Below are 24,809 nucleotides of genomic sequence, written 5' to 3' on the forward strand. Positions count from 1 at the left end.
GTCCATCCCAAAATCCGACAAACAAGCAAAATGAACAAAAAACATTGAATTCAATTCTTTCTGATTTTAGAAACTGCATTAAAGAAGGGGTGCACCGGTCCTGGAGATACTGCAATACCAGGTCAATGCGTGGAGTGGACAGAGCAAGCTCTTTTTCCATCTCCCTGTTCTAAAAATCCATTTAATATATGGTCCCCAGATAGGGGACGTATCAGATATTAAACTGATAAGAACAGATACTACACTTGATCTTAGCCAAAAGGCCGAGAAGCGATAACCAGAATTGGTTTCAAACTACGGAGCCACCCAAGGATCCTGAAAAGTCCATTTGTGGAGATGAGCTCCTGGACTCCCGTTAAGAAGACATGTTGTCAACCTCTAGATCCCTTACATGCCTGCACTTTTCGGCTTGCTGCTGCTGCAATCCACGCGTTTTAGATCTGCATAACTCCACCTCTTTAAACACAGCACCTTCACCCCCTGCTGTTCCCACCCGCCTCAACACCGTTGGAAGGGAGGAGAACCAATTAAGGCGGGGGGTGGGGTGGAACGAGCAGCTGTCTACCCTTAGCAGGAGGGCTCCTGATTACATACCTCTCCTGCTGCTGCTGCTGCTGGCTGTCCAGCAGCAGACTGAAGGTGGCTGCTGCTGTGCACAGGTATATAAAGGCTCAGAGCCTATTATGACACGCGCAGCCAGCGTTCCATTGCCACATTCCGTCTACTGCAGGCAGGATACCTGGCTGGCTGAATGTCGCTGAGAAGCTCACAGAGACCGCCATAAGCAACAGTTTAACAGAATGCCACAGACTAATCAACCAAACTTTTTGGGTTGGGTTCTCTTTTATAGTCTGCAGGCATTAAATGAAAGAAGTCAGTGTTCCAGCAGAAGGAGACAACGTTTCAGAAAAGGCATTGTAGCAAACCAAAAAAGAAATTTTAAGCGCAGCAGAGTAACCAGCGCACATACCTGTTAGCTCAGGTGAGTTTAAAAGGTTGCTGTTGATAACAAGGGCATTTGCTAAATAGATGGTGTGTGTGCAACAATATACTGAAAGGTCAATTATATTGTGCAGCTTATCTCACCACCTGTAGTTATTTAGGTGAAAGCTCCAAAATGCTTGCCTAATATGTCTGTTTATCCAAAAGGAAGTAAAAAGGGAGAGCTAGAAAGATAGCATTGCATCACATTACATGGCAATGCAATGCACAGTTGCTGAAGTTGAACCAAAATGAGCTTGTAATCTGGCTTCTGCAACTTTGAACATGAAAAATCCAATGAGGAGAAGAAAAGCAAAGCCAAAGAGTCCATCCCAAAATCCGACAAACAAGCAAAATGAACAAAAAACATTGAATTCAATTCTTTCTGATTTTAGAAACTGCATTAAAGAAGGGGTGCACCGGTCCTGGAGATACTGCAATACCAGGTCAATGCGTGGAGTGGACAGAGCAAGCTCTTTTTCCATCTCCCTGTTCTAAAAATCCATTTAATATATGGTCCCCAGATAGGGGACGTATCAGATATTAAACTGATAAGAACAGATACTACACTTGATCTTAGCCAAAAGGCCGAGAAGCGATAACCAGAATTGGTTTCAAACTACGGAGCCACCCAAGGATCCTGAAAAGTCCATTTGTGGAGATGAGCTCCTGGACTCCCGTTAAGAAGACATGTTGTCAACCTCTAGATCCCTTACATGCCTGCACTTTTCGGCTTGCTGCTGCTGCAATCCACGCGTTTTAGATCTGCATAACTCCACCTCTTTAAACACAGCACCTTCACCCCCTGCTGTTCCCACCCGCCTCAACACCGTTGGAAGGGAGGAGAACCAATTAAGGCGGGGGGTGGGGTGGAACGAGCAGCTGTCTACCCTTAGCAGGAGGGCTCCTGATTACATACCTCTCCTGCTGCTGCTGCTGCTGGCTGTCCAGCAGCAGACTGAAGGTGGCTGCTGCTGTGCACAGGTATATAAAGGCTCAAAGCCTATTATGACACGCGCAGCCAGCGTTCCATTGCCACATTCCGTCTACTGCAGGCAGGATACCTGGCTGGCTGAATGTCGCTGAGAAGCTCACAGAGACCGCCATAAGCAACAGTTTAACAGAATGCCACAGACTAATCAACCAAACTTTTTGGGTTGGGTTCTCTTTTATAGTCTGCAGGCATTAAATGAAAGAAGTCAGTGTTCCAGCAGAAGGAGACAACGTTTCAGAAAAGGCATTGTAGCAAACCAAAAAAGAAATTTTAAGCGCAGCAGAGTAACCAGCGCACATACCTGTTAGCTCAGGTGAGTTTAAAAGGCTGCTGTTGATAACAAGGGCATTTGCTAAATAGATGGTGTGTGTGCAACAATATACTGAAAGGTCAATTATATTGTGCAGCTTATCTCACCACCTGTAGTTATTTAGGTGAAAGCTCCAAAATGCTTGCCTAATATGTCTGTTTATCCAAAAGGAAGTAAAAAGGGAGAGCTAGAAAGATAGCATTGCATCACATTACATGGCAATGCAATGCACAGTTGCTGAAGTTGAACCAAAATGAGCTTGTAATCTGGCTTCTGCAACTTTGAACATGAAAAATCCAATGAGGAGAAGAAAAGCAAAGCCAAAGAGTCCATCCCAAAATCCGACAAACAAGCAAAATGAACAAAAAACATTGAATTCAATTCTTTCTGATTTTAGAAACTGCATTAAAGAAGGGGTGCACCGGTCCTGGAGATACTGCAATACCAGGTCAATGCGTGGAGTGGACAGAGCAAGCTCTTTTTCCATCTCCCTGTTCTAAAAATCCATTTAATATATGGTCCCCAGATAGGGGACGTATCAGATATTAAACTGATAAGAACAGATACTACACTTGATCTTAGCCAAAAGGCCGAGAAGCGATAACCAGAATTGGTTTCAAACTACGGAGCCACCCAAGGATCCTGAAAAGTCCATTTGTGGAGATGAGCTCCTGGACTCCCGTTAAGAAGACATGTTGTCAACCTCTAGATCCCTTACATGCCTGCACTTTTCGGCTTGCTGCTGCTGCAATCCACGCGTTTTAGATCTGCATAACTCCACCTCTTTAAACACAGCACCTTCACCCCCTGCTGTTCCCACCCGCCTCAACACCGTTGGAAGGGAGGAGAACCAATTAAGGCGGGGGGTGGGGTGGAACGAGCAGCTGTCTACCCTTAGCAGGAGGGCTCCTGATTACATACCTCTCCTGCTGCTGCTGCTGCTGGCTGTCCAGCAGCAGACTGAAGGTGGCTGCTGCTGTGCACAGGTATATAAAGGCTCAGAGCCTATTATGACACGCGCAGCCAGCGTTCCATTGCCACATTCCATCTACTGCAGGCAGGATACCTGGCTGGCTGAATGTCGCTGAGAAGCTCACAGAGACCGCCATAAGCAACAGTTTAACAGAATGCCACAGACTAATCAACCAAACTTTTTGGGTTGGGTTCTCTTTTATAGTCTGCAGGCATTAAATGAAAGAAGTCAGTGTTCCAGCAGAAGGAGACAACGTTTCAGAAAAGGCATTGTAGCAAACCAAAAAAGAAATTTTAAGCGCAGCAGAGTAACCAGCGCACATACCTGTTAGCTCAGGTGAGTTTAAAAGGCTGCTGTTGATAACAAGGGCATTTGCTAAATAGATGGTGTGTGTGCAACAATATACTGAAAGGTCAATTATATTGTGCAGCTTATCTCACCACCTGTAGTTATTTAGGTGAAAGCTCCAAAATGCTTGCCTAATATGTCTGTTTATCCAAAAGGAAGTAAAAAGGGAGAGCTAGAAAGATAGCATTGCATCACATTACATGGCAATGCAATGCACAGTTGCTGAAGTTGAACCAAAATGAGCTTGTAATCTGGCTTCTGCAACTTTGAACATGAAAAATCCAATGAGGAGAAGAAAAGCAAAGCCAAAGAGTCCATCCCAAAATCCGACAAACAAGCAAAATGAACAAAAAACATTGAATTCAATTCTTTCTGATTTTAGAAACTGCATTAAAGAAGGGGTGCACCGGTCCTGGAGATACTGCAATACCAGGTCAATGCGTGGAGTGGACAGAGCAAGCTCTTTTTCCATCTCCCTGTTCTAAAAATCCATTTAATATATGGTCCCCAGATAGGGGACGTATCAGATATTAAACTGATAAGAACAGATACTACACTTGATCTTAGCCAAAAGGCCGAGAAGCGATAACCAGAATTGGTTTCAAACTACGGAGCCACCCAAGGATCCTGAAAAGTCCATTTGTGGAGATGAGCTCCTGGACTCCCGTTAAGAAGACATGTTGTCAACCTCTAGATCCCTTACATGCCTGCACTTTTCGGCTTGCTGCTGCTGCAATCCACGCGTTTTAGATCTGCATAACTCCACCTCTTTAAACACAGCACCTTCACCCCCTGCTGTTCCCACCCGCCTCAACACCGTTGGAAGGGAGGAGAACCAATTAAGGCGGGGGGTGGGGTGGAACGAGCAGCTGTCTACCCTTAGCAGGAGGGCTCCTGATTACATACCTCTCCTGCTGCTGCTGCTGCTGGCTGTCCAGCAGCAGACTGAAGGTGGCTGCTGCTGTGCACAGGTATATAAAGGCTCAGAGCCTATTATGACACGCGCAGCCAGCGTTCCATTGCCACATTCCGTCTACTGCAGGCAGGATACCTGGCTGGCTGAATGTCGCTGAGAAGCTCACAGAGACCGCCATAAGCAACAGTTTAACAGAATGCCACAGACTAATCAACCAAACTTTTTGGGTTGGGTTCTCTTTTATAGTCTGCAGGCATTAAATGAAAGAAGTCAGTGTTCCAGCAGAAGGAGACAACGTTTCAGAAAAGGCATTGTAGCAAACCAAAAAATAAATTTTAAGCGCAGCAGAGTAACCAGCGCACATACCTGTTAGCTCAGGTGAGTTTAAAAGGCTGCTGTTGATAACAAGGGCATTTGCTAAATAGATGGTGTGTGTGCAACAATATACTGAAAGGTCAATTATATTGTGCAGCTTATCTCACCACCTGTAGTTATTTAAGTGAAAGCTCCAAAATGCTTGCCTAATATGTCTGTTTATCCAAAAGGAAGTAAAAAGGGAGAGCTAGAAAGATAGCATTGCATCACATTACATGGCAATGCAATGCACAGTTGCTGAAGTTGAACCAAAATGAGCTTGTAATCTGGCTTCTGCAACTTTGAACATGAAAAATCCAATGAGGAGAAGAAAAGCAAAGCCAAAGAGTCCATCCCAAAATCCGACAAACAAGCAAAATGAACAAAAAACATTGAATTCAATTCTTTCTGATTTTAGAAACTGCATTAAAGAAGGGGTGCACCGGTCCTGGAGATACTGCAATACCAGGTCAATGCGTGGAGTGGACAGAGCAAGCTCTTTTTCCATCTCCCTGTTCTAAAAATCCATTTAATATATGGTCCCCAGATAGGGGACGTATCAGATATTAAACTGATAAGAACAGATACTACACTTGATCTTAGCCAAAAGGCCGAGAAGCGATAACCAGAATTGGTTTCAAACTACGGAGCCACCCAAGGATCCTGAAAAGTCCATTTGTGGAGATGAGCTCCTGGACTCCCGTTAAGAAGACATGTTGTCAACCTCTAGATCCCTTACATGCCTGCACTTTTCGGCTTGCTGCTGCTGCAATCCACGCGTTTTAGATCTGCATAACTCCACCTCTTTAAACACAGCACCTTCACCCCCTGCTGTTCCCACCCGCCTCAACACCGTTGGAAGGGAGGAGAACCAATTAAGGCGGGGGGTGGGGTGGAACGAGCAGCTGTCTACCCTTAGCAGGAGGGCTCCTGATTACATACCTCTCCTGCTGCTGCTGCTGCTGGCTGTCCAGCAGCAGACTGAAGGTGGCTGCTGCTGTGCACAGGTATATAAAGGCTCAGAGCCTATTATGACACGCGCAGCCAGCGTTCCATTGCCACATTCCGTCTACTGCAGGCAGGATACCTGGCTGGCTGAATGTCGCTGAGAAGCTCACAGAGACCGCCATAAGCAACAGTTTAACAGAATGCCACAGACTAATCAACCAAACTTTTTGGGTTGGGTTCTCTTTTATAGTCTGCAGGCATTAAATGAAAGAAGTCAGTGTTCCAGCAGAAGGAGACAACGTTTCAGAAAAGGCATTGTAGCAAACCAAAAAATAAATTTTAAGCGCAGCAGAGTAACCAGCGCACATACCTGTTAGCTCAGGTGAGTTTAAAAGGCTGCTGTTGATAACAAGGGCATTTGCTAAATAGATGGTGTGTGTGCAACAATATACTGAAAGGTCAATTATATTGTGCAGCTTATCTCACCACCTGTAGTTATTTAAGTGAAAGCTCCAAAATGCTTGCCTAATATGTCTGTTTATCCAAAAGGAAGTAAAAAGGGAGAGCTAGAAAGATAGCATTGCATCACATTACATGGCAATGCAATGCACAGTTGCTGAAGTTGAACCAAAATGAGCTTGTAATCTGGCTTCTGCAACTTTGAACATGAAAAATCCAATGAGGAGAAGAAAAGCAAAGCCAAAGAGTCCATCCCAAAATCCGACAAACAAGCAAAATGAACAAAAAACATTGAATTCAATTCTTTCTGATTTTAGAAACTGCATTAAAGAAGGGGTGCACCGGTCCTGGAGATACTGCAATACCAGGTCAATGCGTGGAGTGGACAGAGCAAGCTCTTTTTCCATCTCCCTGTTCTAAAAATCCATTTAATATATGGTCCCCAGATAGGGGACGTATCAGATATTAAACTGATAAGAACAGATACTACACTTGATCTTAGCCAAAAGGCCGAGAAGCGATAACCAGAATTGGTTTCAAACTACGGAGCCACCCAAGGATCCTGAAAAGTCCATTTGTGGAGATGAGCTCCTGGACTCCCGTTAAGAAGACATGTTGTCAACCTCTAGATCCCTTACATGCCTGCACTTTTCGGCTTGCTGCTGCTGCAATCCACGCGTTTTAGATCTGCATAACTCCACCTCTTTAAACACAGCACCTTCACCCCCTGCTGTTCCCACCCGCCTCAACACCGTTGGAAGGGAGGAGAACCAATTAAGGCGGGGGGTGGGGTGGAACGAGCAGCTGTCTACCCTTAGCAGGAGGGCTCCTGATTACATACCTCTCCTGCTGCTGCTGCTGCTGGCTGTCCAGCAGCAGACTGAAGGTGGCTGCTGCTGTGCACAGGTATATAAAGGCTCAAAGCCTATTATGACACGCGCAGCCAGCGTTCCATTGCCACATTCCGTCTACTGCAGGCAGGATACCTGGCTGGCTGAATGTCGCTGAGAAGCTCACAGAGACCGCCATAAGCAACAGTTTAACAGAATGCCACAGACTAATCAACCAAACTTTTTGGGTTGGGTTCTCTTTTATAGTCTGCAGGCATTAAATGAAAGAAGTCAGTGTTCCAGCAGAAGGAGACAACGTTTCAGAAAAGGCATTGTAGCAAACCAAAAAAGAAATTTTAAGCGCAGCAGAGTAACCAGCGCACATACCTGTTAGCTCAGGTGAGTTTAAAAGGCTGCTGTTGATAACAAGGGCATTTGCTAAATAGATGGTGTGTGTGCAACAATATACTGAAAGGTCAATTATATTGTGCAGCTTATCTCACCACCTGTAGTTATTTAGGTGAAAGCTCCAAAATGCTTGCCTAATATGTCTGTTTATCCAAAAGGAAGTAAAAAGGGAGAGCTAGAAAGATAGCATTGCATCACATTACATGGCAATGCAATGCACAGTTGCTGAAGTTGAACCAAAATGAGCTTGTAATCTGGCTTCTGCAACTTTGAACATGAAAAATCCAATGAGGAGAAGAAAAGCAAAGCCAAAGAGTCCATCCCAAAATCCGACAAACAAGCAAAATGAACAAAAAACATTGAATTCAATTCTTTCTGATTTTAGAAACTGCATTAAAGAAGGGGTGCACCGGTCCTGGAGATACTGCAATACCAGGTCAATGCGTGGAGTGGACAGAGCAAGCTCTTTTTCCATCTCCCTGTTCTAAAAATCCATTTAATATATGGTCCCCAGATAGGGGACGTATCAGATATTAAACTGATAAGAACAGATACTACACTTGATCTTAGCCAAAAGGCCGAGAAGCGATAACCAGAATTGGTTTCAAACTACGGAGCCACCCAAGGATCCTGAAAAGTCCATTTGTGGAGATGAGCTCCTGGACTCCCGTTAAGAAGACATGTTGTCAACCTCTAGATCCCTTACATGCCTGCACTTTTCGGCTTGCTGCTGCTGCAATCCACGCGTTTTAGATCTGCATAACTCCACCTCTTTAAACACAGCACCTTCACCCCCTGCTGTTCCCACCCGCCTCAACACCGTTGGAAGGGAGGAGAACCAATTAAGGCGGGGGGTGGGGTGGAACGAGCAGCTGTCTACCCTTAGCAGGAGGGCTCCTGATTACATACCTCTCCTGCTGCTGCTGCTGCTGGCTGTCCAGCAGCAGACTGAAGGTGGCTGCTGCTGTGCACAGGTATATAAAGGCTCAGAGCCTATTATGACACGCGCAGCCAGCGTTCCATTGCCACATTCCGTCTACTGCAGGCAGGATACCTGGCTGGCTGAATGTCGCTGAGAAGCTCACAGAGACCGCCATAAGCAACAGTTTAACAGAATGCCACAGACTAATCAACCAAACTTTTTGGGTTGGGTTCTCTTTTATAGTCTGCAGGCATTAAATGAAAGAAGTCAGTGTTCCAGCAGAAGGAGACAACGTTTCAGAAAAGGCATTGTAGCAAACCAAAAAATAAATTTTAAGCGCAGCAGAGTAACCAGCGCACATACCTGTTAGCTCAGGTGAGTTTAAAAGGCTGCTGTTGATAACAAGGGCATTTGCTAAATAGATGGTGTGTGTGCAACAATATACTGAAAGGTCAATTATATTGTGCAGCTTATCTCACCACCTGTAGTTATTTAAGTGAAAGCTCCAAAATGCTTGCCTAATATGTCTGTTTATCCAAAAGGAAGTAAAAAGGGAGAGCTAGAAAGATAGCATTGCATCACATTACATGGCAATGCAATGCACAGTTGCTGAAGTTGAACCAAAATGAGCTTGTAATCTGGCTTCTGCAACTTTGAACATGAAAAATCCAATGAGGAGAAGAAAAGCAAAGCCAAAGAGTCCATCCCAAAATCCGACAAACAAGCAAAATGAACAAAAAACATTGAATTCAATTCTTTCTGATTTTAGAAACTGCATTAAAGAAGGGGTGCACCGGTCCTGGAGATACTGCAATACCAGGTCAATGCGTGGAGTGGACAGAGCAAGCTCTTTTTCCATCTCCCTGTTCTAAAAATCCATTTAATATATGGTCCCCAGATAGGGGACGTATCAGATATTAAACTGATAAGAACAGATACTACACTTGATCTTAGCCAAAAGGCCGAGAAGCGATAACCAGAATTGGTTTCAAACTACGGAGCCACCCAAGGATCCTGAAAAGTCCATTTGTGGAGATGAGCTCCTGGACTCCCGTTAAGAAGACATGTTGTCAACCTCTAGATCCCTTACATGCCTGCACTTTTCGGCTTGCTGCTGCTGCAATCCACGCGTTTTAGATCTGCATAACTCCACCTCTTTAAACACAGCACCTTCACCCCCTGCTGTTCCCACCCGCCTCAACACCGTTGGAAGGGAGGAGAACCAATTAAGGCGGGGGGTGGGGTGGAACGAGCAGCTGTCTACCCTTAGCAGGAGGGCTCCTGATTACATACCTCTCCTGCTGCTGCTGCTGCTGGCTGTCCAGCAGCAGACTGAAGGTGGCTGCTGCTGTGCACAGGTATATAAAGGCTCAGAGCCTATTATGACACGCGCAGCCAGCGTTCCATTGCCACATTCCATCTACTGCAGGCAGGATACCTGGCTGGCTGAATGTCGCTGAGAAGCTCACAGAGACCGCCATAAGCAACAGTTTAACAGAATGCCACAGACTAATCAACCAAACTTTTTGGGTTGGGTTCTCTTTTATAGTCTGCAGGCATTAAATGAAAGAAGTCAGTGTTCCAGCAGAAGGAGACAACGTTTCAGAAAAGGCATTGTAGCAAACCAAAAAAGAAATTTTAAGCGCAGCAGAGTAACCAGCGCACATACCTGTTAGCTCAGGTGAGTTTAAAAGGCTGCTGTTGATAACAAGGGCATTTGCTAAATAGATGGTGTGTGTGCAACAATATACTGAAAGGTCAATTATATTGTGCAGCTTATCTCACCACCTGTAGTTATTTAGGTGAAAGCTCCAAAATGCTTGCCTAATATGTCTGTTTATCCAAAAGGAAGTAAAAAGGGAGAGCTAGAAAGATAGCATTGCATCACATTACATGGCAATGCAATGCACAGTTGCTGAAGTTGAACCAAAATGAGCTTGTAATCTGGCTTCTGCAACTTTGAACATGAAAAATCCAATGAGGAGAAGAAAAGCAAAGCCAAAGAGTCCATCCCAAAATCCGACAAACAAGCAAAATGAACAAAAAACATTGAATTCAATTCTTTCTGATTTTAGAAACTGCATTAAAGAAGGGGTGCACCGGTCCTGGAGATACTGCAATACCAGGTCAATGCGTGGAGTGGACAGAGCAAGCTCTTTTTCCATCTCCCTGTTCTAAAAATCCATTTAATATATGGTCCCCAGATAGGGGACGTATCAGATATTAAACTGATAAGAACAGATACTACACTTGATCTTAGCCAAAAGGCCGAGAAGCGATAACCAGAATTGGTTTCAAACTACGGAGCCACCCAAGGATCCTGAAAAGTCCATTTGTGGAGATGAGCTCCTGGACTCCCGTTAAGAAGACATGTTGTCAACCTCTAGATCCCTTACATGCCTGCACTTTTCGGCTTGCTGCTGCTGCAATCCACGCGTTTTAGATCTGCATAACTCCACCTCTTTAAACACAGCACCTTCACCCCCTGCTGTTCCCACCCGCCTCAACACCGTTGGAAGGGAGGAGAACCAATTAAGGCGGGGGGTGGGGTGGAACGAGCAGCTGTCTACCCTTAGCAGGAGGGCTCCTGATTACATACCTCTCCTGCTGCTGCTGCTGCTGCTGGCTGTCCAGCAGCAGACTGAAGGTGGCTGCTGCTGTGCACAGGTATATAAAGGCTCAGAGCCTATTATGACACGCGCAGCCAGCGTTCCATTGCCACATTCCATCTACTGCAGGCAGGATACCTGGCTGGCTGAATGTCGCTGAGAAGCTCACAGAGACCGCCATAAGCAACAGTTTAACAGAATGCCACAGACTAATCAACCAAACTTTTTGGGTTGGGTTCTCTTTTATAGTCTGCAGGCATTAAATGAAAGAAGTCAGTGTTCCAGCAGAAGGAGACAACGTTTCAGAAAAGGCATTGTAGCAAACCAAAAAAGAAATTTTAAGCGCAGCAGAGTAACCAGCGCACATACCTGTTAGCTCAGGTGAGTTTAAAAGGCTGCTGTTGATAACAAGGGCATTTGCTAAATAGATGGTGTGTGTGCAACAATATACTGAAAGGTCAATTATATTGTGCAGCTTATCTCACCACCTGTAGTTATTTAGGTGAAAGCTCCAAAATGCTTGCCTAATATGTCTGTTTATCCAAAAGGAAGTAAAAAGGGAGAGCTAGAAAGATAGCATTGCATCACATTACATGGCAATGCAATGCACAGTTGCTGAAGTTGAACCAAAATGAGCTTGTAATCTGGCTTCTGCAACTTTGAACATGAAAAATCCAATGAGGAGAAGAAAAGCAAAGCCAAAGAGTCCATCCCAAAATCCGACAAACAAGCAAAATGAACAAAAAACATTGAATTCAATTCTTTCTGATTTTAGAAACTGCATTAAAGAAGGGGTGCACCGGTCCTGGAGATACTGCAATACCAGGTCAATGCGTGGAGTGGACAGAGCAAGCTCTTTTTCCATCTCCCTGTTCTAAAAATCCATTTAATATATGGTCCCCAGATAGGGGACGTATCAGATATTAAACTGATAAGAACAGATACTACACTTGATCTTAGCCAAAAGGCCGAGAAGCGATAACCAGAATTGGTTTCAAACTACGGAGCCACCCAAGGATCCTGTAAAGTCCATTTGTGGAGATGAGCTCCTGGACTCCCGTTAAGAAGACATGTTGTCAACCTCTAGATCCCTTACATGCCTGCACTTTTCGGCTTGCTGCTGCTGCAATCCACGCGTTTTAGATCTGCATAATTCCACCTCTTTAAACACAGCACCATCACCCCCTGCTGTTCCCACCCGCCTCAACACCGTTGGAAGGGAGGAGAACCAATTAAGGCGGGGGGTGGGGTGGAACGAGCAGCTGTCTACCCTTAGCAGGAGGGCTCCTGATTACATACCTCTCCTGCTGCTGCTGCTGCTGGCTGTCCAGCAGCAGACTGAAGGTGGCTGCTGCTGTGCACAGGTATATAAAGGCTCAGAGCCTATTATGACACGCGCAGCCAGCGTTCCATTGCCACATTCCATCTACTGCAGGCAGGATACCTGGCTGGCTGAATGTCGCTGAGAAGCTCACAGAGACCGCCATAAGCAACAGTTTAACAGAAAGCCACAGACTAATCAACCAAACTTTTTGGGTTGGGTTCTCTTTTATAGTCTGCAGGCATTAAATGAAAGAAGTCAGTGTTCCAGCAGAAGGAGACAACGTTTCAGAAAAGGCATTGTAGCAAACCAAAAAAGAAATTTTAAGCGCAGCAGAGTAACCAGCGCACATACCTGTTAGCTCAGGTGAGTTTAAAAGGCTGCTGTTGATAACAAGGGCATTTGCTAAATAGATGGTGTGTGTGCAACAATATACTGAAAGGTCAATTATATTGTGCAGCTTATCTCACCACCTGTAGTTATTTAGGTGAAAGCTCCAAAATGCTTGCCTAATATGTCTGTTTATCCAAAAGGAAGTAAAAAGGGAGAGCTAGAAAGATAGCATTGCATCACATTACATGGCAATGCAATGCACAGTTGCTGAAGTTGAACCAAAATGAGCTTGTAATCTGGCTTCTGCAACTTTGAACATGAAAAATCCAATGAGGAGAAGAAAAGCAAAGCCAAAGAGTCCATCCCAAAATCCGACAAACAAGCAAAATGAACAAAAAACATTGAATTCAATTCTTTCTGATTTTAGAAACTGCATTAAAGAAGGGGTGCACCGGTCCTGGAGATACTGCAATACCAGGTCAATGCGTGGAGTGGACAGAGCAAGCTCTTTTTCCATCTCCCTGTTCTAAAAATCCATTTAATATATGGTCCCCAGATAGGGGACGTATCAGATATTAAACTGATAAGAACAGATACTACACTTGATCTTAGCCAAAAGGCCGAGAAGCGATAACCAGAATTGGTTTCAAACTACGGAGCCACCCAAGGATCCTGAAAAGTCCATTTGTGGAGATGAGCTCCTGGACTCCCGTTAAGAAGACATGTTGTCAACCTCTAGATCCCTTACATGCCTGCACTTTTCGGCTTGCTGCTGCTGCAATCCACGCGTTTTAGATCTGCATAACTCCACCTCTTTAAACACAGCACCTTCACCCCCTGCTGTTCCCACCCGCCTCAACACCGTTGGAAGGGAGGAGAACCAATTAAGGCGGGGGGTGGGGTGGAACGAGCAGCTGTCTACCCTTAGCAGGAGGGCTCCTGATTACATACCTCTCCTGCTGCTGCTGCTGCTGGCTGTCCAGCAGCAGACTGAAGGTGGCTGCTGCTGTGCACAGGTATATAAAGGCTCAGAGCCTATTATGACACGCGCAGCCAGCGTTCCATTGCCACATTCCATCTACTGCAGGCAGGATACCTGGCTGGCTGAATGTCGCTGAGAAGCTCACAGAGACCGCCATAAGCAACAGTTTAACAGAATGCCACAGACTAATCAACCAAACTTTTTGGGTTGGGTTCTCTTTTATAGTCTGCAGGCATTAAATGAAAGAAGTCAGTGTTCCAGCAGAAGGAGACAACGTTTCAGAAAAGGCATTGTAGCAAACCAAAAAAGAAATTTTAAGCGCAGCAGAGTAACCAGCGCACATACCTGTTAGCTCAGGTGAGTTTAAAAGGCTGCTGTTGATAACAAGGGCATTTGCTAAATAGATGGTGTGTGTGCAACAATATACTGAAAGGTCAATTATATTGTGCAGCTTATCTCACCACCTGTAGTTATTTAGGTGAAAGCTCCAAAATGCTTGCCTAATATGTCTGTTTATCCAAAAGGAAGTAAAAAGGGAGAGCTAGAAAGATAGCATTGCATCACATTACATGGCAATGCAATGCACAGTTGCTGAAGTTGAACCAAAATGAGCTTGTAATCTGGCTTCTGCAACTTTGAACATGAAAAATCCAATGAGGAGAAGAAAAGCAAAGCCAAAGAGTCCATCCCAAAATCCGACAAACAAGCAAAATGAACAAAAAACATTGAATTCAATTCTTTCTGATTTTAGAAACTGCATTAAAGAAGGGGTGCACCGGTCCTGGAGATACTGCAATACCAGGTCAATGCGTGGAGTGGACAGAGCAAGCTCTTTTTCCATCTCCCTGTTCTAAAAATCCATTTAATATATGGTCCCCAGATAGGGGACGTATCAGATATTAAACTGATAAGAACAGATACTACACTTGATCTTAGCCAAAAGGCCGAGAAGCGATAACCAGAATTGGTTTCAAACTACGGAGCCACCCAAGGATCCTGAAAAGTCCATTTGTGGAGATGAGCTCCTGGACTCCCGTTAAGAAGACATGTTGTCAACCTCTAGATCCCTTACATGCCTGCACTTTTCGGCTTGCTGCTGCTGCAATCCACGCGTTTTAGATCTGCATAACTCCACCTCTTTAAACACAGCACCTTCACCCCCTGCTGTTCCCACCCGCCTCAACACCGTTGGAAGGGAGGAGAACCAATTAAGGCGGGGGGTGGGGTGGAACGAGCAGCTGTCTACCCTTAGCAGGAGGGCTCCTGATTACATACCTCTCCTGCTGCTGCTGCTGCTGGCTGTCCAGCAGCAGACTGAAGGTGGCTGCTGCTGTGCACAGGTATATAAAGGCTCAGAGCCTATTATGACACGCGCAGCCAGCGTTCCATTGCCACATTCCATCTACTGCAGGCAGGATACCTGGCTGGCTGAATGTCGCTGAGAAGCTCACAGAGACCGCCATAAGCAACAGTTTAACAGAATGCCACAGACTAATCAACCAAACTTTTTGGGTTGGGTTCTCTTTTATAGTCTGCAGGCATTAAATGAAAGAAGTCAGTGTTCCAGCAGAAGGAGACAACGTTTCAGAAAAGGCATTGTAGCAAACCAAAAAAGAAATTTTAAGCGCAGCAGAGTAACCAGCGCACATACCTGTTAGCTCAGGTGAGTTTAAAAGGCTGCTGTTGATAACAAGGGCATTTGCTAAATAGATGGTGTGTGTGCAACAATATACTGAAAGGTCAATTATATTGTGCAGCTTATCTCACCACCTGTAGTTATTTAGGTGAAAGCTCCAAAATGCTTGCCTAATATGTCTGTTTATCCAAAAGGAAGTAAAAAGGGAGAGCTAGAAAGATAGCATTGCATCACATTACATGGCAATGCAATGCACAGTTGCTGAAGTTGAACCAAAATGAGCTTGTAATCTGGCTTCTGCAACTTTGAACATGAAAAATCCAATGAGGAGAAGAAAAGCAAAGCCAAAGAGTCCATCCCAAAATCCGACAAACAAGCAAAATGACCAAAAAACATTGAATTCAATTCTTTCTGATTTTAGAAACTGCATTAAAGAAGGGGTGCACCGGTCCTGGAGATACTGCAATACCAGGTCAATGCGTGGAGTGGACAGAGCAAGCTCTTTTTCCATCTCCCTGTTCTAAAAATCCATTTAATATATGGTCCCCAGATAGGGGACGTATCAGATATTAAACTGATAAGAACAGATACTACACTTGATCTTAGCCAAAAGGCCGAGAAGCGATAAGCAGAATTGGTTTCAAACTACGGAGCCACCCAAGGATCCTGAAAAGTCCATTTGTGGAGATGAGCTCCTGGACTCCCGTTAAGAAGACATGTTGTCAACCTCTAGATCCCTTACATGCCTGCACTTTTCGGCTTGCTGCTGCTGCAATCCACGCGTTTTAGATCTGCATAACTCCACCTCTTTAAACACAGCACCTTCACCCCCTGCTGTTCCCACCCGCCTCAACACCGTTGGAAGGGAGGAGAACAAATTAAGGCGGGGGGTGGGGTGGAACGAGCAGCTGTCTACCCTTAGCAGGAGGGCTCCTGATTACATACCTCTCCTGCTGCTGCTGCTGCTGGCTGTCCAGCAGCAGACTGAAGGTGGCTGCTGCTGTGCACAGGTATATAAAGGCTCAGAGCCTATTATGACACGCGCAGCCAGCGTTCCATTGCCACATTCCATCTACTGCAGGCAGGATACCTGGCTGGCTGAATGTCGCTGAGAAGCTCACAGAGACCGCCATAAGCAACAGTTTAACAGAATGCCACAGACTAATCAACCAAACTTTTTGGGTTGGGTTCTCTTTTATAGTCTGCAGGCATTAAATGAAAGAAGTCAGTGTTCCAGCAGAAGGAGACAACGTTTCAGAAAAGGCATTGTAGCAAACCAAAAAAGAAATTTTAAGCGCAGCAGAGTAACCAGCGCACATACCTGTTAGCTCAGGTGAGTTTAAAAGGCTGCTGTTGATAACAAGGGCATTTGCTAAATAGATGGTGTGTGTGCAACAATATACTGAAAGGTCAATTATATTGTGCAGCTTATCTCACCACCTGTAGTTATTTAGGTGAAAGCTCCAAAATGCTTGCCTAATATGTCTGTTTATCCAAAAGGAAGTAAAAAGGGAGAGCTAGAAAGATAGCATTGCATCACATTACATGGCAATGCAATGCACAGTTGCTGAAGTTGAACCAAAATGAGCTTGTAATCTGGCTTCTGCAACTTTAAACATGAAAAATCCAATGAGGAGAAGAAAAGCAAAGCCAAAGAGTCCATCCCAAAATCCGACAAACAAGCAAAATGAACAAAAAACATTGAATTCAATTCTTTCTGATTTTAGAAACTGCATTAAAGAAGGGGTGCACCGGTCCTGGAGATACTGCAATACCAGGTCAATGCGTGGAGTGGACAGAGCAAGCTCTTTTTCCATCTCCCTGTTCTAAAAATCCATTTAATATATGGTCCCCAGATAGGGGACGTATCAGATATTAAACTGATAAGAACAGATACTACACTTGATCTTAGCCAAAAGGCCGAGAAGCGATAACCAGAATTGGTTTCAAACTACGGAGCCACCCAAGGATCCTAAAAAGTCCATTTGTGGAGATGAGCTCCTGGACTCCCGTTAAGAAGACATGTTGTCAACCTCTAGATCCCTTACATGCCTGCACTTTTCGGCTTGCTGCTGCTGCAATCCACGCGTTTTAGATCTGCATAACTCCACCTCTTTAAACACAGCACCTTCACCCCCTGCTGTTCCCACCCGCCTCAACACCGTTGGAAGGGAGGAGAACCAATTAAGGCGGGGGGTGGGGTGGAACGAGCAGCTGTCTACCCTTAGCAGGAGGGCTCCTGATTACATACCTCTCCTGCTGCTGCTGCTGCTGGCTGTCCAGCAGCAGACTGAAGGTGGCTGCTGCTGTGCACAGGTATATAAAGGCTCAGAGCCTATTATGACACGTGCAGCCAGCGTTCCATTGCCACATTCCATCTACTGCAGGCAGGATACCTGGCTGGCTGAATGTCGCTGAGAAGCTCACAGAGACCGCCATAAGCAACAGTTTAACAGAATGCCACAGACTAATCAACCAAACTTTTTGGGTTGGGTTCTCTTTTATAGTCTGCAGGCATTAAATGAAAGAAGTCAGTGTTCCAGCAGAAGGAGACAACGTTTCAGAAAAGGCATTGTAGCAAACCAAAAAAGAAATTTTAAGCGCAGCAGAGTAACCAGCGCACATACCTGTTAGCTCAGGTGAGTTTAAAAGGCTGCTGTTGATAACAAGGGCATTTGCTAAATAGATGGTGTGTGTGCAACAATATACTGAAAGGTCAATTATATTGTGCAGCTTATCTCACCACCTGTAGTTATTTAGGTGAAAGCTCCAAAATGCTTGCCTAATATGTCTGTTTATCCAAAAGGAAGTAAAAAGGGAGAGCTAGAAAGATAGCATTGCATCACATTACATGGCAATGCAATGCACAGTTGCTGAAGTTGAACCAAAATGAGCTTGTAATCTGGCTTCTGCAACTTTGAACATGAAAAATCCAATGAGGAGAAGAAAAGCAAAGCCAAAGAGTCCATCCCAAAATCCGACAAACAAGCAAAATGAACAAAAAACATTGAATTCAATTCTTTCTGATTTTAGAAACTGCATTAAAGAAGGGGTGCACCGGTCCTGGAGATACTGCAATACCAGGTCAATGCGTGGAGTGGACAGAGCAAGCTCTTTTTCCATCTCCCTGTTCTAAAAATCCATTTAATATATGGTCCCCAGATAGGGGACGTATCAGATATTAAACTGATAAGAACAGATACTACACTTGATCTTAGCCAAAAGGCCGAGAAGCGATAACCAGAATTGGTTTCAAACTACGGAGCCACCCAAGGATCCTGAAAAGTCCATTTGTGGAGATGAGCTCCTGGACTCCCGTTAAGAAGACATGTTGTCAACCTCTAGATCCCTTACATGCCTGCACTTTTCGGCTTGCTGCTGCTGCAATCCACGCGTTTTAGAACTGCATAACTCCACCACTTTAAACACAGCACCTTCACCCCCTGCTGTTCCCACCCGCCTCAACACCGTTGGAAGGGAGGAGAACCAATTAAGGTGGGGGGTGGGGTGGAACGAGCAGCTGTCTACCCTTAGCAGGAGGGCTCCTGATTACATACCTCTCCTGCTGCTGCTGCTGCTGGCTGTCCAGCAGCAGACTGAAGGTGGCTGCTGCTGTGCACAGGTATATAAAGGCTCAGAGCCTATTATGACACGCGCAGCCAGCGTTCCATTGCCACATTCCATCTACTGCAGGCAGGATACCTGGCTGGCTGAATGTCGCTGAGAAGCTCACAGAGACCGCCATAAGCAACAGTTTAACAGAATGCCACAGACTAATCAACCAAACTTTTTGGGTTGGGTTCTCTTTTATAGTCTGCAGGCATTAAATGAAAGAAGTCAGTGTTCCAGCAGAAGGAGACAACGTTTCAGAAAAGGCATTGTAGCAAACCAAAAAAGAAATTTTAAGCGCAGCAGAGTAACCAGCGCACATACCTGTTAGCTCAGGTGAGTTTAAAAGGCTGCTGTTGATAACAAGGGCATTTGCTAAATAGATGGTGTGTGTGCAACAATATACTGAAAGGTCAATTATATTGTGCAGCTTATCTCACCACCTGTAGTTATTTAGGTGAAAGCTCCAAAATGCTTGCCTAATATGTCTGTTTATCCAAAAGGAAGTAAAAAGGGAGAGCTAGAAAGATAGCATTGCATCACATTACATGGCAATGCAATGCACAGTTGCTGAAGTTGAACCAAAATGAGCTTGTAATCTGGCTTCTGCAACTTTGAACATGAAAAATCCAATGAGGAGAAGAAAAGCAAAGCCAAAGAGTCCATCCCAAAATCCGACAAACAAGCAAAATGAACAAAAAACATTGAATTCAATTCTTTCTGATTTTAGAAACTGCATTAAAGAAGGGGTGCACCGGTCCTGGAGATACTGCAATACCAGGTCAATGCGTGGAGTGGACAGAGCAAGCTCTTTTTCCATCTCCCTGTTCTAAAAATCCATTTAATATATGGTCCCCAGATAGGGGACGTATCAGATATTAAACTGATAAGAACAGATACTACACTTGATCTTAGCCAAAAGGCCGAGAAGCGATAACCAGAATTGGTTTCAAACTACGGAGCCACCCAAGGATCCTGAAAAGTCCATTTGTGGAGATGAGCTCCTGGACTCCCGTTAAGAAGACATGTTGTCAACCTCTAGATCCCTTACATGCCTGCACTTTTCGGCTTGCTGCTGCTGCAATCCACGCGTTTTAGATCTGCATAACTCCACCTCTTTAAACACAGCACCTTCACCCCCTGCTGTTCCCACCCGCCTCAACACCGTTGGAAGGGGGGAGAACCAATTAAGGCGGGGGGTGGGGTGGAATGAGCAGCTGTCTACCCTTAGCAGGAGGGCTCCTGATTACATACCTCTCCTGCTGCTGCTGCTGCTGGCTGTCCAGCAGCAGACTGAAGGTGGCTGCTGCTGTGCACAGGTATATAAAGGCTCAGAGCCTATTATGACACGCGCAGCCAGCGTTCCATTGCCACATTCCATCTACTGCAGGCAGGATACCTGGCTGGCTGAATGTCGCTGAGAAGCTCACAGAGACCGCCATAAGCAACAGTTTAACAGAATGCCACAGACTAATCAACCAAACTTTTTGGGTTGGGTTCTCTTTTATAGTCTGCAGGCATTAAATGAAAGAAGTCAGTGTTCCAGCAGAAGGAGACAACGTTTCAGAAAAGGCATTGTAGCAAACCAAAAAAGAAATTTTAAGCGCAGCAGAGTAACCAGCGCACATACCTGTTAGCTCAGGTGAGTTTAAAAGGCTGCTGTTGATAACAAGGGCATTTGCTAAATAGATGGTGTGTGTGCAACAATATACTGAAAGGTCAATTATATTGTGCAGCTTATCTCACCACCTGTAGTTATTTAGGTGAAAGCTCCAAAATGCTTGCCTAATATGTCTGTTTATCCAAAAGGAAGTAAAAAGGGAGAGCTAGAAAGATAGCATTGCATCACATTACATGGCAATGCAATGCACAGTTGCTGAAGTTGAACCAAAATGAGCTTGTAATCTGGCTTCTGCAACTTTGAACATGAAAAATCCAATGAGGAGAAGAAAAGCAAAGCCAAAGAGTCCATCCCAAAATCCGACAAACAAGCAAAATGAACAAAAAACATTGAATTCAATTCTTTCTGATTTTAGAAACTGCATTAAAGAAGGGGTGCACCGGTCCTGGAGATACTGCAATACCAGGTCAATGCGTGGAGTGGACAGAGCAAGCTCTTTTTCCATCTCCCTGTTCTAAAAATCCATTTAATATATGGTCCCCAGATAGGGGACGTATCAGATATTAAACTGATAAGAACAGATACTACACTTGATCTTAGCCAAAAGGCCGAGAAGCGATAACCAGAATTGGTTTCAAACTACGGAGCCACCCAAGGATCCTGAAAAGTCCATTTGTGGAGATGAGCTCCTGGACTCCCGTTAAGAAGACATGTTGTCAACCTCTAGATCCCTTACATGCCTTCACTTTTCGGCTTGCTGCTGCTGCAATCCACGCGTTTTAGATCTGCATAACTCCACCTCTTTAAACACAGCACCTTCACCCCCTGCTGTTCCCACCCGCCTCAACACCGTTGGAAGGGAGGAGAACCAATTAAGGCGGGGGGTGGGGTGGAACGAGCAGCTGTCTACCCTTAGCAGGAGGGCTCCTGATTACATACCTCTCCTGCTGCTGCTGCTGCTGGCTGTCCAGCAGCAGACTGAAGGTGGCTGCTGCTGTGCACAGGTATATAAAGGCTCAGAGCCTATTATGACACGCGCAGCCAGCGTTCCATTGCCACATTCCATCTACTGCAGGCAGGATACCTGGCTGGCTGAATGTCGCTGAGAAGCTCACAGAGACCGCCATAAGCAGCAGTTTAACAGAATGCCACAGACTAATCAACCAAACTTTTTGGGTTGGGTTCTCTTTTATAGTCTGCATGCATTAAATGAAAGAAGTCAGTGTTCCAGCAGAAGGAGACAACGTTTCAGAAAAGGCATTGTAGCAAACCAAAAAAGAAATTTTAAGCGCAGCAGAGTAACCAGCGCACATACCTGTTAGCTCAGGTGAGTTTAAAAGGCTGCTGTTGATAACAAGGGCATTTGCTAAATAGATGGTGTGTGTGCAACAATATACTGAAAGGTCAATTATATTGTGCAGCTTATCTCACCACCTGTAGTTATTTAGGTGAAAGCTCCAAAATGCTTGCCTAATATGTCTGTTTATCCAAAAGGAAGTAAAAAGGGAGAGCTAGAAAGATAGCATTGCATCACATTACATGGCAATGCAATGCACAGTTGCTGAAGTTGAACCAAAATGAGCTTGTAATCTGGCTTCTGCAACTTTGAACATGAAAAATCCAATGAGGAGAAGAAAAGCAGAGCCAAAGAGTCCATCCCAAAATCCGACAAACAAGCAAAATGAACAAAAAACATTGAATTCAATTCTTTCTGATTTTAGAAACTGCATTAAAGAAGGGGTGCACCGGTCCTGGAGATACTGCAATACCAGGTCAATGCGTGGAGTGGACAGAGCAAGCTCTTTTTCCATCTCCCTGTTCTAAAAATCCATTTAATATATGGTCCCCAGATAGGGGACGTATCAGATATTAAACTGATAAGAACAGATACTACACTTGATCTTAGCCAAAAGGCCGAGAAGCGATAACCAGAATTGGTTTCAAACTACGGAGCCACCCAAGGATCCTGAAAAGTCCATTTGTGGAGATGAGCTCCTGGACTCCCGTTAAGAAGACATGTTGTCAACCTCTAGATCCCTTACATGCCTGCACTTTTCGGCTTGCTGCTGCTGCAATCCACGCGTTTTAGATCTGCATAACTCCACCTCTTTAAACACAGCACCTTCACCCCCTGCTGTTCCCACCCGCCTCAACACCGTTGGAAGGGAGGAGAACCAATTAAGGCGGGGGGTGGGGTGGAACGAGCAGCTGTCTACCCTTAGCAGGAGGGCTCCTGATTACATACCTCTCCTGCTGCTGCTGCTGCTGGCTGTCCAGCAGCAGACTGAAGGTGGCTGCTGCTGTGCACAGGTATATAAAGGCTCAGAGCCTATTATGACACGCGCAGCCAGCGTTCCATTGCCACATTCCATCTACTGCAGGCAGGATACCTGGCTGGCTGAATGTCGCTGAGAAGCTCACAGAGACCGCCATAAGCAACAGTTTAACAGAATGCCACAGACTAATCAACCAAACTTTTTGGGTTGGGTTCTCTTTTATAGTCTGCAGGCATTAAATGAAAGAAGTCAGTGTTCCAGCAGAAGGAGACAACGTTTCAGAAAAGGCATTGTAGCAAACCAAAAAAGAAATTTTAAGCGCAGCAGAGTTACCAGCGCACATACCTGTTAGCTCAGGTGAGTTTAAAAGGCTGCTGTTGATAACAAGGGCATTTGCTAAATAGATGGTGTGTGTGCAACAATATACTGAAAGGTCAATTATATTGTGCAGCTTATCTCACCACCTGTAGTTATTTAGGTGAAAGCTCCAAAATGCTTGCCTAATATGTCTGTTTATCCAAAAGGAAGTAAAAAGGGAGAGCTAGAAAGATAGCATTGCATCACATTACATGGCAATGCAATGCACAGTTGCTGAAGTTGAACCAAAATGAGCTTGTAATCTGGCTTCTGCAACTTTGAACATGAAAAATCCAATGAGGAGAAGAAAAGCAAAGCCAAAGAGTCCATCCCAAAATCCGACAAACAAGCAAAATGAACAAAAAACATTGAATTCAATTCTTTCTGATTTTAGAAACTGCATTAAAGAAGGGGTGCACCGGTCCTGGAGATACTGCAATACCAGGTCAATGCGTGGAGTGGACAGAGCAAGCTCTTTTTCCATCTCCCTGTTCTAAAAATCCATTTAATATATGGTCCCCAGATAGGGGACGTATCAGATATTAAACTGATAAGAACAGATACTACACTTGATCTTAGCCAAAAGGCCGAGAAGCGATAACCAGAATTGGTTTCAAACTACGGAGCCACCCAAGGATCCTGAAAAGTCCATTTGTGGAGATGAGCTCCTGGACTCCCGTTAAGAAGACATGTTGTCAACCTCTAGATCCCTTACATGCCTGCACTTTTCGGCTTGCTGCTGCTGCAATCCACGCGTTTTAGATCTGCATAACTCCACCTCTTTAAACACAGCACCTTCACCCCCTGCTGTTCCCACCCGCCTCAACACCGTTGGAAGGGAGGAGAACCAATTAAGGCGGGGGGTGGGGTGGAACGAGCAGCTGTCTACCCTTAGCAGGAGGGCTCCTGATTACATACCTCTCCTGCTGCTGCTGCTGCTGGCTGTCCAGCAGCAGACTGAAGGTGGCTGCTGCTGTGCACAGGTATATAAAGGCTCAGAGCCTATTATGACACGCGCAGCCAGTGTTCCATTGCCACATTCCATCTACTGCAGGCAGGATACCTGGCTGGCTGAATGTCGCTGAGAAGCTCACAGAGACCGCCATAAGCAACAGTTTAACAGAATGCCACAGACTAATCAACCAAACTTTTTGGGTTGGGTTCTCTTTTATAGTCTGCAGGCATTAAATGAAAGAAGTCAGTGTTCCAGCAGAAGGAGACAACGTTTCAGAAAAGGCATTGTAGCAAACCAAAAAAGAAATTTTAAGCGCAGCAGAGTAACCAGCGCACATACCTGTTAGCTCAGGTGAGTTTAAAAGGCTGCTGTTGATAACAAGGGCATTTGCTAAATAGATGGTATGTGTGCAACAATATACTGAAAGGTCAATTATATTGTGCAGCTTATCTCACCACCTGTAGTTATTTAGGTGAAAGCTCCAAAATGCTTGCCTAATATGTCTGTTTATCCAAAAGGAAGTAAAAAGGGAGAGCTAGAAAGATAGCATTGCATCACATTACATGGCAATGCAATGCACAGTTGCTGAAGTTGAACCAAAATGAGCTTGTAATCTGGCTTCTGCAACTTTGAACATGAAAAATCCAATGAGGAGAAGAAAAGCAAA

At 44.9% G+C, this 24,809-nt stretch overlaps 19 non-coding genes across 19 annotated transcripts; all 19 read right to left on the reverse strand.

Annotated features, from left to right (window-relative positions):
- Positions 1-84: 84 nt before the first annotated feature.
- Positions 85-275, reverse strand: LOC141231948 (U2 spliceosomal RNA). Its single transcript, XR_012298217.1, has one exon. It is a non-coding gene; the product is annotated as a U2 spliceosomal RNA (small nuclear RNA).
- A 1,115-nt stretch (positions 276-1,390) lies between these two features.
- On the reverse strand, positions 1,391-1,581 carry LOC141231949 (U2 spliceosomal RNA). The gene has a single exon (XR_012298218.1). It is a non-coding gene; the product is annotated as a U2 spliceosomal RNA (small nuclear RNA).
- Positions 1,582-2,696: 1,115 nt separating this feature from the next.
- LOC141231950 (U2 spliceosomal RNA) lies at positions 2,697-2,887 on the reverse strand. Its single transcript, XR_012298219.1, has one exon. It is a non-coding gene; the product is annotated as a U2 spliceosomal RNA (small nuclear RNA).
- A 1,115-nt stretch (positions 2,888-4,002) lies between these two features.
- Positions 4,003-4,193, reverse strand: LOC141231951 (U2 spliceosomal RNA). Its single transcript, XR_012298220.1, has one exon. It is a non-coding gene; the product is annotated as a U2 spliceosomal RNA (small nuclear RNA).
- Positions 4,194-5,308: 1,115 nt separating this feature from the next.
- On the reverse strand, positions 5,309-5,499 carry LOC141231952 (U2 spliceosomal RNA). The gene has a single exon (XR_012298221.1). It is a non-coding gene; the product is annotated as a U2 spliceosomal RNA (small nuclear RNA).
- Positions 5,500-6,614: 1,115 nt separating this feature from the next.
- On the reverse strand, positions 6,615-6,805 carry LOC141231953 (U2 spliceosomal RNA). The gene has a single exon (XR_012298222.1). It is a non-coding gene; the product is annotated as a U2 spliceosomal RNA (small nuclear RNA).
- A 1,115-nt stretch (positions 6,806-7,920) lies between these two features.
- LOC141231955 (U2 spliceosomal RNA) lies at positions 7,921-8,111 on the reverse strand. The gene has a single exon (XR_012298224.1). It is a non-coding gene; the product is annotated as a U2 spliceosomal RNA (small nuclear RNA).
- Positions 8,112-9,226: 1,115 nt separating this feature from the next.
- Positions 9,227-9,417, reverse strand: LOC141231956 (U2 spliceosomal RNA). Its single transcript, XR_012298225.1, has one exon. It is a non-coding gene; the product is annotated as a U2 spliceosomal RNA (small nuclear RNA).
- A 1,115-nt stretch (positions 9,418-10,532) lies between these two features.
- LOC141231957 (U2 spliceosomal RNA) lies at positions 10,533-10,723 on the reverse strand. The gene has a single exon (XR_012298226.1). It is a non-coding gene; the product is annotated as a U2 spliceosomal RNA (small nuclear RNA).
- Positions 10,724-11,841: 1,118 nt separating this feature from the next.
- LOC141231958 (U2 spliceosomal RNA) lies at positions 11,842-12,032 on the reverse strand. The gene has a single exon (XR_012298227.1). It is a non-coding gene; the product is annotated as a U2 spliceosomal RNA (small nuclear RNA).
- Positions 12,033-13,147: 1,115 nt separating this feature from the next.
- On the reverse strand, positions 13,148-13,338 carry LOC141231959 (U2 spliceosomal RNA). Its single transcript, XR_012298228.1, has one exon. It is a non-coding gene; the product is annotated as a U2 spliceosomal RNA (small nuclear RNA).
- A 1,115-nt stretch (positions 13,339-14,453) lies between these two features.
- Positions 14,454-14,644, reverse strand: LOC141231960 (U2 spliceosomal RNA). Its single transcript, XR_012298229.1, has one exon. It is a non-coding gene; the product is annotated as a U2 spliceosomal RNA (small nuclear RNA).
- Positions 14,645-15,759: 1,115 nt separating this feature from the next.
- Positions 15,760-15,950, reverse strand: LOC141231961 (U2 spliceosomal RNA). The gene has a single exon (XR_012298230.1). It is a non-coding gene; the product is annotated as a U2 spliceosomal RNA (small nuclear RNA).
- Positions 15,951-17,065: 1,115 nt separating this feature from the next.
- On the reverse strand, positions 17,066-17,256 carry LOC141231962 (U2 spliceosomal RNA). The gene has a single exon (XR_012298231.1). It is a non-coding gene; the product is annotated as a U2 spliceosomal RNA (small nuclear RNA).
- Positions 17,257-18,371: 1,115 nt separating this feature from the next.
- Positions 18,372-18,562, reverse strand: LOC141231963 (U2 spliceosomal RNA). The gene has a single exon (XR_012298232.1). It is a non-coding gene; the product is annotated as a U2 spliceosomal RNA (small nuclear RNA).
- Positions 18,563-19,677: 1,115 nt separating this feature from the next.
- LOC141231964 (U2 spliceosomal RNA) lies at positions 19,678-19,868 on the reverse strand. The gene has a single exon (XR_012298233.1). It is a non-coding gene; the product is annotated as a U2 spliceosomal RNA (small nuclear RNA).
- Positions 19,869-20,983: 1,115 nt separating this feature from the next.
- LOC141231966 (U2 spliceosomal RNA) lies at positions 20,984-21,174 on the reverse strand. The gene has a single exon (XR_012298235.1). It is a non-coding gene; the product is annotated as a U2 spliceosomal RNA (small nuclear RNA).
- Positions 21,175-22,289: 1,115 nt separating this feature from the next.
- Positions 22,290-22,480, reverse strand: LOC141231967 (U2 spliceosomal RNA). Its single transcript, XR_012298236.1, has one exon. It is a non-coding gene; the product is annotated as a U2 spliceosomal RNA (small nuclear RNA).
- A 1,115-nt stretch (positions 22,481-23,595) lies between these two features.
- On the reverse strand, positions 23,596-23,786 carry LOC141231968 (U2 spliceosomal RNA). Its single transcript, XR_012298237.1, has one exon. It is a non-coding gene; the product is annotated as a U2 spliceosomal RNA (small nuclear RNA).
- Between the last annotated feature and the right edge of the window lie 1,023 nt (positions 23,787-24,809).

The sequence above is a fragment of the Phyllobates terribilis genome, unplaced genomic scaffold (assembly GCF_046119375.1).
Source record: "Phyllobates terribilis strain yellow unplaced genomic scaffold, ASM4611937v1 Scaffold_538__1_contigs__length_1162401, whole genome shotgun sequence".
Taxonomy (NCBI): Eukaryota; Metazoa; Chordata; class Amphibia; order Anura; family Dendrobatidae; genus Phyllobates; species Phyllobates terribilis.